The following is a 12,165-nucleotide window of genomic DNA, read 5'->3' as shown; positions in this document are numbered from 1 at the left end:
CCAATGCCAGGTGCCTTTATTTTTCCCAGCAAGAGCACTAGGCAAATGGCTTCTGAAGGACTAGGGGAATCCACACAGTATGAAGGAGACTGTTATTCGAGTGCCCGAATCACAAACAACAACTGGGGTCTAGTGCCCGAGTCCCAAGCAACTTGGATCTAAAATCTAAGAGAAATGAGTGTGCTGCTTGAGGCAGCGTTTGGATGTAACACATATAATGTGCAATAATAATGAGCTACTTCTCATGATAGTGTTTTCTAATAAGGAAAGTATAACTTAGTATCATTAGAACTGCACAATTGAATGAGGAACAACTTCATTCCTTTTTCAGTGTACAGTACCTGTAAATTTTTTAAAAAATAATTCTACATTTATCAGGTGTAGCTTCGCTAAATGGTAGAGAAAGTTCAGTTCAGCTGCTGTCTTGTGTTGTCTTTGGTGCCTTGTTTTATTTTTTAATTTCTTTCAAGAAATCTGTTCAGGAACAGAAGGGGGGAGGGATTGCGACTTTATTAGGAAGACTCCAGAGCTGGCTTCTATGAATATGGGTGGGCTGTTCCTGGTGCTGCTGTACTTAGATACCTTTTTTTTAAAAAAAAAAAATCACTACTTAGTTAGAAAGCTACTTTTAACAAAAAAAAGCACCTGTAATTATAACAGTAACTAACTGCTTGTTTTCTACATTTCTGTGGACATCACAGAACTTCTATAAGTGTAACAAGTTACTTTAGAAAATAGCATTCCAAGCTTTAAAATGAATTCAATTAAAAAAGCTAAGGTAGATACTTTAAGATTGGAGTGAAAGGTTCAGAACAGTTGATTTCAGTGAGCAGTCTGTCTTTTGTAATTTAAACCAGCTGGATTTTCTGAACTGCCTCCAAAAATATTATGTGTTGTTGTTATTTAGTCATTAAGTCGTGTATGACTCTTCGTGACCCCATGGACCAGAGCACGCCAGGCCCTCCTGTCTTCCACTGCCTCCTGGAGTTGGGTCAAATTCATGTTGGTCGCTTTGATGACACTGTCCAACCATCTCATCCTCTATCGTACCCTTCTCCTCTTGCCTTCACACTTTCACAACATCAGGGGCTTTTCCAGGGAGATTTCTCTTCTCATGAGATGGCCAAAGTATTGGAGCCTCAGTTTCAGGATCTGTCCTTCCAGTGAGCACTCAGGGTTAATTTCCTTCAGAATTGACAGGTTTGTTCTCTTTGCAGTCCAGGGAACTCTCAAGAGTCTCCTCCAGCACCACAATTCAAAAGCACTTTGCCAGTCACAAAGCTAGTAAAGGTGACAACCTTCCCAAGAAACACACAAGTTATAAACAGTGTTTGGAATCACAAGGATGTGATCGAGGATTGCTGACTGGTGTTTTGAAGACAGCTCTTATAATGGTCTCCATAGATTTGGTGGCTGGTGAAAACTATCACAGGAAGCTTACTAATGGCTTTTGCAATGCACTCTGAGTTTGCTAACAATGGCTAGCTTTCTGTAATTGCTTTCTTATAATTTGGAGATACTGGAAATCTACCACAAAAGGAATTTCCTGTTCATTGTTAGATTTATAATTCTGATAGAAAAGATGTTCACTTGAATAGGAAGTGCTTATATTATGTCATAATCAGTGACAATTGGAGGATATCTTTGGTGATGCAAGTGTTTCTTATGTTCATGTATTTTTAAAAAAATTCTCTTTGAGGTTATATGTATCTGATTCTAAGAATGAAGCAATGTATATTATTCCACCTAATATATTTAGGGTGGTAGGATTTCCAGTCAAGATATGTATGGGCATCAGTAGACTTGTTATAAAGGTCAGTGACCATGTTTTTCCCAGTGGTAAGAAGGACATCAAGGAAAGGGGAATATGGGTTTTCAGTGGTGCTAATATAGGTAAATTTGATTTTGGAATGAACAGACTTGATATATACAATTTAAATTTTTTTAGGTATTCCTTGCCTTTCATCTAGTCCCTAAATATATCACTACCATACCTGGCTAGATAACTCTGTGGTTTAGATCTCTGGCTTCTCTGACTATGGAGCCAGAGGTTCAAAGTGCCTCATGTGAATTGATCCAGTCCGTGTGAACTTGGGCAAGATGCACAGTCTCCAGGTGCCCCCAGAAGAAGGGGATGATAAACCACTTCTGAGTACTCTGTACTCGGAAAACTCTGGAAAGGGTTGACATAAGTCAGAATTCCTGGTTTGGAATTTCAACACCCTTCACCTGGAACCAAAAGGTTGCCAATTACTCTGAAGTTGCACCCCTCCCAACACACATGTGTTGCCTACGGAAGTGGGGAGAAAAGATAGAAATAGCCAATTGTGCCAAATTAAAGACAAAATGATTTTTTTTAAACCTGGTGAGCATAAGAAGATGTTTCTTCAAATTGTTGCCCCTTCTGGCTCATGTGAAGAATCCACATGGTTGATCTTGAGAGTCCACAATGTCTTGTGGGTGGTGTTGTGTGCGGCCATGAATAGTATCATATATAGTCCAGAGGACCAAGGAACAATTTTTGGGGACCATGTGGCCTTTTCCTTGTTCCTTCCACCATTTTTGTGGTGGCGCACACACCAAAATACTATGTCATGGTGGGATTTGAAATTTAAATAATTCCCTTAACACCAGGAAGTCTGAACATCATCCTAGTAATAACAGGTTATTACAAGTTTGGCAACATTAGTCCTCAGTTGCAATGATGTCACACAGATTGTAAAGGAAATCACTACTTTCACCTGCATGGTACAGCAATGGACACTCCCATGGATCCTTCTTATGCAAATCTGTTCATAGGAAATTAGAAGAAACAAGTTATATAGTGACAAATCTTTTATATGGTGGTGATAAATAATAATTCTATGGTGGACTAGTGGTGATATGACAACCTCAAAAAAAAATGGTGGAAGGAACAAGGAAAAGGCCATGCAATCCCCAAAGATTGTTCCTTGTTTCCCTGGAATATATAATATAATATTAATGTCCACTTGTGTGTGTGTGTGTGTGTGTGTGTGTGTGTGTGTGTGTGTGTGTGTGTGTGTGTGTGTGTACACATACACTATACACAAAGAGAGACATATACATACATGCATACATGCATATACTGTACATACATGCATATACATATACATACACACACACACACAGAGGTATATATATGTATATATGTATGTGTATCTATCTATCTATATGTATATATGTATATATATGTATACAGTATATATGTACTGCAGATCAAATAACTGTGGCAGCAACTAACCCTTCCAAAAAGGCAGCAGACTGAACCTTGCTGATTATCTATATCTGCCTAAGTCAAACTGCTAAGCTCACCAAATTTAATGATATTCCAGTTACTTTATTAGGTTCATACCTCTTGCACAAATATCTCATGTAATGCAACCAGGACCTCATTAGTTAGCGGCAATTCACTGCAGTGAGTTATGCAATTCAGTTTATGCACATGTCAATCACCAACAGCACTCCAGCCATTTCCTATCATTTTGGAATATGTGGTGAGCTTTTATTCTCTGAATTCCTACAGAACAGTGGTAACCACAAACATCCTTAGTTATAAAGCCCTGCCTGTACATTATTATGTGTAAGGGACACCCCTGTGCGATGCAGAAAATGATGAACAGCAGAGGGAGGGGTAATTTTAAACACATATACACACATCCCACTTTTTTTTGCCAGAGTCAGAAAGCTGTTTACATAAGGTTCATAAGATACAAGTATTTCATTTAAATATATACACACACACCCTTTAAAAATTAAATCCATGAAAGAAATGAATGGGGGTGGGTGAGGTGGAAAGAGTAAAAAAAAGAAAGAAAGGAAAAAAACACTTTGAAAATATTAGACTTCAGCAAACAGGATTGAAACTGAAAGCAAACAAACTCCCACACATGGAAAATACATACCGTATTTTTCGCTCCATAAGACGCACCTTTCCATAAGACGCACCGATTTTTTAGGAGAAGAAAACAGGAAAATATAATCTGTTTTCTTCGCTCCATAAGATGCATAGACTTTCCACCCCCCTGTTTTGTGGGAAAAAAGTGAGTCTTATGGTGCAAAAAATACAGTAATTTCTCTGGACATGAAAAAGAAAAGAAAACAAAAGGAACTGGTCCATCCACAGAAGTCCAGATTATAAATGAGAGATGGTCTCAACTTGTAGAAATTAGAATCAAATTCTTTATTCTGTGTTCTTTAAATGAGTAGTTAAAAAGCTCTGGCTCAACTCATTTCGGCGAAGCCTTCAGGAGCTAAGCATAATACAAAACTACATGTTAGATATTGATTCATTCACATTTTCTTTTGAAAAGATATAGGTACACCTGGCTTGGGACTCTCAGCTTTACTTAAATACATACATTTATACTGAGCACATTAGGCATGGTAAAACATATTAGACAGAATATAAAACACATACCAAGCTTCCTTACACTCTCTGCCCCTTTCTTTGGTCTATACCTGCTCCAAAACTGATTGAAAATGTTTGAAAGTGCAGGCACTGAGAAAGGAGGCATTTGTACACAGCTGTACATATAAAGATGAAGGCAGCGAGATAACCAGCCCAGCAATGTTAGCAATGTTATCATAAAAAAGGGAGACAGTCTATTTCTTCGTTTAACCCATGAGGTACTAGGGTGTTCAGTTTCAGATCCAGTCAATTTCCCTTTTTAGTAAAGACCTTTCACAGTTCCCAGGAACTCTGTCAACGGTCCAGAACACTAGCTCTTTTATTGTATGGTTCATTTCTGTAAAATGGCCAACTAAAGGACGACCTAGTCATTTATTTCTTAAATTACTGAGGTGTTCACCTATTCGTACTTTAAGAGGTCTAGAGGTTTTTCTTATGTACAGTTTATTACGTGGGCACCTTGGTGTTACAGATAGTGAAATCCTTCAGGGTGTAAACCTTATTATGCTGTGGATCTATAAATTCTGATATGTGCCTTGTATTACTGCAATAAACACAATGCCCACATGGATGATGTCCTCTTGGTAGTGGGGGGAACCAGGTAAATTACTGGAAATTAGTAATGGTATAGTATCTTTTAATTCACTTCTAACTAATATGTCTCTCAGATTCTTAGTATTTTAAAGGATATCTGCATTCCCTCTTCAAACCCCTCTAGATCTTCTAGAATGTGACAGTGCCTTTTTATGCATTTGGTCAGTTGATTTGTTACATGGTGGGTATCTAGCCACCCACAAAATTGTGTCAATGAGCTCTACCTGTCATGTGGTTGTCCGCCTTACGAATTTTGGGTTGGGTATAAAAAACTGGAATTCTGAGATTATGGTCATTGAATAGAAATTTATACTCTGCATTACTGATGCAACCCAAAATAAGGCATTCCTCCAGTGTAACTTTGATCTCATTAATGACTTCCTTAGTAGGATCATAAGGGCATGGTTTATAAGCACTCATTTCAGATAATTGTCTAAGAATTTTCTGCTTGTACTCATTGGTGTTCTGAAGAACAGTGGCCCCACCTTTATCAGCTCTTTTTATCACAATGGACAGATCAAAAGAGAAGGATCTAAGAAAATGTGAATGAATCAATATCTAACATGTGGTTTTGTATTATGCTTAGCTCCTAAAGAAGGCTTCATTGAAACACATTGAGCCAGAGCTTTTTAACTACCCATTTAAAGAACACAGAATATAGAACTTGATTCTAATTTCTATATCCTGAGACTTCATCTCTCATGAAAAAGAAAAGCAGAACAAAATACAGTAAAACCAACCTAATCCAGGACCATGAACATGGTATAGTGTCACCATCAGCTTGTCACCTTCTCCTGATTGTCTCACATTATAATTTAAACTTTTCAATGGAAAGTAAAGTTCAACATGGCCAGGAGAGACAGGTGATGTACACTCAACCGTTTTTCCATCACAGCTTTTCTCTCCAAAATCCATTCATTCCTCTGCTTGTGCTTTAAGGTAAAAGTAAAGGTTCCCCTTGACAGTTACTCCAGTCATGTCCAACTCTAGGGCACGGTGCTCATCCTCATTTCCAACCTGTAGAGCCAGCGTTTCTCCATCAACAGTTTCTGTGGTCACGTGGCCAGCGCAACTAGACACGGAACGCCATTACCTTCCCACCGTGGTGGTACTTATTTACCTAGTTGCAATTTTTACATGCTTTCGAACTGCTTGGTTGGCAGGAGCTGGGACAAGTGACAGGAGCTCTGTCATGTGGATTCAATCTTACGACTGCTGATCTTCTGACCTTGCAGCACAGAGGCTTCTGTGGTTTTAACCCACAGCACCACCATGTACCACATCCCAGAGGCTTTTGCTTTACTCCCACTTAAATTTACCTATTTGTTTAGTTAAGAAAATCAGTTAATTGAGGCCTGGCACCTGAAACTATTACCACATTAAATACCTCCTTATTAAAACCAGTCATTTTAACTATAGTAACTCAGAAGGGTTTTAACTTGACATGAGGCTGCTTCATGTAGATGTTTGCTTTTTAATTGTTTACAGTATAGTTGCATACTCTTTAGTATACAGCACTGAGAAACTGGGGGTGGAAAGGCACAGATAATATTATCTTGTTCAGTAGTTTTATTCTTCTGGAAGATTTGATTAGAACTGGTTGTTAGGAGTAGTTCTGTGCCTAAGTCTGACCATTTTGATACAAACAAAGAAAGAATTTCCAAGGGGGACAAACTTTGGAGAAATTCTCATGGGTAAGGTTCAGGATTCCCATCCTCACCTTTCATTTCAGGTGTCTAAGAGGGATGAATGTATGCAGTCTTCCTGTTGTGCAGTCATCTCTTTGACAAGCAGTAGCCTCCCTTTCTTCCCACATTTCAATTAAAGCTCTAGGGGAAGATGTCATAAGATAACTCTTTCCACATGGCTTTTTCAGAACAGGGAGTGTGAGCAGCCCAGGAAGCTGCTGAGAGATAATGAGATGTGCAATAGAAATTAAAAAAGCAAGCAAGCAAATGCACACAATACTCAGTGGTATTACCATAAACTCAGAAATATAATCAAAATAAATTCTAAAGGGCCTTGAGAACAAGGCAGGAAAATGGAAATTTCCTTCACAGGGAAATGAAAACTCTGGGAAATTGGAAGACAGACTATGGCACAGCTTTGGTTTCCCCACCACTGCCCTCTCCTGAGTTGTACACAACCCTGTCTTCCTTCCTACTGACTTTTGGGCTTATGGGGAAAGAATTGCATTACAAGCATTTGCAGTAGAGACAAATTGTGTCCATAATGATCCTTTCATAAAGTAGCATTTGGAAAGCCTTGGGAAAGTGATAAAGAATGACAACTAATGTTCAGTCAAAATTTCTCTGAAGGTAGAAACTTTATTTTTTTCTTTTTCCTCTTTTCTCTCTTATTCTCCTTTAAATACAAGGCCACTTAGATAATTTTCCCCCAAAATTTCTCCATTTTTTTTACACAATGTAAGGGGGGTGATACTTTTCATTGGACCACTAAAAAAATTCAAAATGTATGGAAGCTTTCATGGAGAGAATTCAACTTCTTCAGGTTTAGCACAGCCCTGTAATGGATAGTACAGAAAAATTGTACAAAGATTGGTGGTACATGTTGGTGTAAGTCCTCTTGATCCTGGGTCTCAAGCCTCTCTGCATCCTGGTTTGGAATTTCAGTACCATTCACCTAGAACCAAAAGGCTGTCAATTACTCTGCAGTTGCCCCCCAACACACTCACATTGCCTGCTTTGAAAATCCAGTTCCTTATCAGCTGTGGGAGTGTGGGGAACAGCACAAAGACAGCAGCAGCCTTTAACACAAGTCAGGGATTGTAATTTGGTTTAACCACCAGACAGAAATAGCAAATTGTGCAAAATTAAAGTCAAAATGATGTTTTTACCTGGTGAGCATAGGGTTGTCATCCTTTCTGGCTGATGTGAAGAATCCACATGGTTTATCTTAAGAACCCACATTGTCTCATAGGTGGTGCTATGTGGGGCCACTAATAGTGTTTTGTATAGTCCAGAGGACCAAGGAACAATCTTTGGGTACCACATGGCCTCTTATACTTTCCACCATTTTTGTGGTGGTTGTCATATCACTAGTACTTCACCATACACCGTAGTAGCTTAGAGTGTTAATCACTAAACTCCTGTTCCACAACTACACACACACAATGTGAGGTTGGATGTATGGTAGTTGCACTACCAGCAAGACAGAAATACTAGTCTGAATGCACTTCTGCTGGCACATTGCACAATTGGTCATATTCAGGATGCATGAAGAACTGCACAACTGCATACTGCAATTTCCTGTTGCAGGGTGTAATGCCTGGCACATTTACACCAACATATCCTCATATTATGCTGGCATGAGCAAGACATTGGGCATTAGAATGCTTTGCAAAGGAAGCAAAATGGTGGCTAAGCTGCCAACACAGTTGCTATTACCACTTTGGGTGGCAATGCAAAAAATAAAAATGTTTTGGGGGAGAAAAGAACAAACCTGTGCTACAGTGACTGTTGGTGGTCTCACCTCTGAGAAATCTCTGGAAAATGCCTCCTTCCTCTGGGGAAAAACAGTGAAATGGTCCCTCCCCCAATTCTGTACCCACAAATAGGATGGAGAATTTGAAAAGGTCATTTGTGCCCAGTTATAGTATGAAGTCAGGCTGTTTCTGTAGTATATCTTGGCTTTTATGGTCCTATTCTATACCTGCTCCTTGTACACAGTAGATTAACTCAGGCCTCAGGGCAGAACATCTTACACAAGCTGAAAGGCCCACTGAACCAGTGGGGATTTGGCAAATCAATTTCTCTGTACATTCCATCAGTTTGATGGGCCTACTCTACTGGAGACTTACTGCTGGATCTCAGCTAATGAATCTTTCTCAATATAGGATAGTGGATAGAGTGAAGGACTAGGACTCTGGAGACCTGGGTTCAAATCCCCACTCAGCCATGGAAATTCATGGGAGGTGTTTGGAACTGGTAAACCACTCCTTAAATATTTCCACTTACCTTGAAAAGCCTATCAGGGTCACCATATGTGAGTTCTGACTTGACAATACATATCTTTCTCTAGATCCACAGAATGTGGGAAGCAAATACTACATAGACACCATATAGTCAGTGGCCATTTGGATCCAGAAATATCTTAAAGAAAAGACTTTATGAGTATGAACTGTGCTTTGTAAATTTTTCTGGATTCTTATATCCTAGCAAAGGACAAAGATATAAAATTAGCATTATATGCACTACCCTGCTCCTGCACACTGATTGTTATAGTTTGTCCTCACTTCTGCATATTCTTTATAAGAAAATGTTTTGCTTTAAAAGGTCTATGTCTGTGAGTATCCAGTTTGCTTGAGTATTTAATACAAGATACAGCCTTGGTTAAATATTTCCTTACCAAAAGCTTTGATGCCTAGATCAGCCTTGGCAAATCCAAAACTTCTGAAGTGGCCCATTTCAAGACTTTGAATCCTCTCTCCCTGATTAATTTCACTTGAATGTGGAGGCACATGGAATTATACCAGCATTTTCTAAAAAAATTGAGGGGAATTATTAATATTAAATAAAAAGGATCTGTGAGTGCTTGCCATTTTGTTAAACAATGCAGTCTCTACAATAAATTTGAAACACAGTCCATCCTATCTAGTTTTACAGAAAATCAGGTACAAGTTCCTAAACCAACTAATATAGATAAACAAGAATCCCCAGGGCTAAAGAATATGCCTACCAACACTGACCAGTCACCATTGGTCCTTCAGCATTCCCTCCTTACGTTACTGAAAGATTTCTGTCAAAGCAGGCACTTGCTTCAGATTTTCCCAGGCACACTCTCTGAAGATTTAGTTTGTGATTTTTTCCACCCATGATGTCTTTGGAACTGACCTCTAATGTTTACCATGGTTGGGCATGTTTTTGTGGTTTGCTGAACAACATAATGTTCTCTTCCCACATTCTGGGTTCATTGCTTAAGTTGCTACTTCAGCATTACATCTTGTTGCCATTTTGTTTTGTTACTCGTAATGCTAAAAGAAGGATTTTATTTGGCTCTCTGTAGTTTCAACCCACTTGCTGTCAGCATGTCTGAAACAGGCACTTCTATATTTTAATTGCTGAATGCAGCATTGTTCTCCCCAGGGCATCAGAAAAACGATTAGCAAACATTTTCTGTGGTGCGTCAGATGCTTAAGATAGACCGTGTTCCATTTTTTTCCATTGGTGAATGTATCTTGCTCTCATTTAAAACTAATAACCTTTTTAAAAAGAAGTTGTCCAGAATGAGATAGAAGCACCAAGGTGTAAGGAAAGCGGGAGCAAGGTATTGTGTCAGGGAGGCAGAGACAAATAAATATATGGAAATATGTCAATATGACCATTGCTGATTTTTAAAAATCCCAGTCCAAAGAGGCTGGATATATCATTAGGGGAAGAGCTGTAACATCGTGATAATGTTACAAAATGATATTTAAATACATTTCTAATGGTTTAATTTTTACTCCCAGGAAGGAGGGGAGTATTTCCCTCCTGGTATCAAAATAGTGTGACTGGCCCTGGGTGCCCTGTGTTAACATGGGAAGGGCACCATATATTGCATCGCTTCTTGAGGAAGCAAATTATATTTGAAGTCTGTTATCAGCCCTCCAATCTAGAAGCTACCGTAGGTGGCCAGAAGCAATCCAGCCCAGGTATGAGAATGCCTCTGCCACAAAGGTGATCCAAAGCACAGTTCTGACCATTTAGGAGTGGAGCAGCTGCGTGCAAAGCCAAAGGTTTGTTTGTTTGTTTGTCTCATTTATAGGCTGCCTGTCTCCCAATAAGGGGACCCAAGGTGGCTCAAAGTACAGTAGAACCCCCTTACTTGCTGAATCAGTATCCACTGATTCACTTACCCACAGTCTGAAAATATTAAAAATTTTAAAAGAAAAAATCATTTAAAACTGTACTTCTAAAAATGAAGTTACCATCACTGGCCACTAGAGAGAGTCAGAGACCATGCTATGTATAGCATTTTCTATTAAAATAGTGTTTCCTATACTTTTTCAGTGTTTACAAGGGAGTTTGAAACAGTTACAGTAGGCATCCTTCAGTCTCAACAGACTATGTAATGTGCTCTGAATAGGTGTCTTGGAACTGCGTCTTGTGTGGCTGAGAAGGCCAATTTGAGAGTGACAATCCCTTCCACACTGAAGATAAGTGCAATCTGTCCCATGTCCAGCTCCCTGGTTTTGCCTCTTTGCCTCGGCCTGCCAGACAAGGGTCTCTTCAAATTGGGAGAGGCCATGATGCACCGCCTGCCTCCAGGCTGAACGCTCAGATGTCAGGGTTTCCCATCTGTTGAGGTCCATTCCTAAGGCCTTCAGATCCCGCTTGCAGATATCCTTGTATCGCAGCTGTGGTCTTCCTCTGGGGAGCTTTCGCTGCACTAATTCTCCATACAGGAGATCTTTTGGAATCCGACCATCAGCCATTCTCACGACATGCCTGAGCCAGCGTAGATGTCGCTGTTACAGTAATGTATACATGCTAAAAATTCCAGCTCATTCTAGGACTACTCTATTTGGAACTTTGCCCTGCCAGCTGATACAAAAATGTGTCTAGAGTCTAGAGAACATAATAGCTGCTTTGCCAATGTATTTATCCAGCTTGACATCTAGAGAGAAAGTGTGAGCCAAAGTACATGAAATCATGAACAACCTCCAGTTCTTGTATAGAGATGGTAATAGAGGGAGTTGAGTTCACGCCCTGGCCCGTGACTTGTGTTTTCTTCAGCCTGATTGTTAATCCAAAGTCTTGGCAAGCTTTACTAAAATGATTCATGAGTTGTTGGAGGTCTTCAGCAGAGTGGGCAACAACAGCTGCATCATTGGTGAAGAGAAAGTCCCGCATGCATTTCAGCTGGACTTTAGTCTTCGCTCTCAATCTAGAAAGATTAAAGAGCTTTCCATCTGATCTAGTCCAGAGATAAACACCTTCTGTTGCAGTTCCAAAGGTGTGCTTCAGCATGACAGCAAAAAAGACACCAAACAGCCCTGTTTCACTCCGCTTCAGATGTCAAAGGGATCTGATGTTGAGCCATCAAAAACTACAGTGCCCTTAATTTCCTCATGAAAGGACTTGATGATGTTAAGGAGTTGAGGTGGACCTCCAATCTTTGGAACTATTTTAAAAAGGCCA

Source organism: Pogona vitticeps, chromosome 4 (genome assembly GCF_051106095.1).
Source record: "Pogona vitticeps strain Pit_001003342236 chromosome 4, PviZW2.1, whole genome shotgun sequence".
Taxonomy (NCBI): domain Eukaryota; kingdom Metazoa; phylum Chordata; class Lepidosauria; order Squamata; family Agamidae; genus Pogona; species Pogona vitticeps.
Note: the sequence above shows the minus strand (reverse complement) of the source record.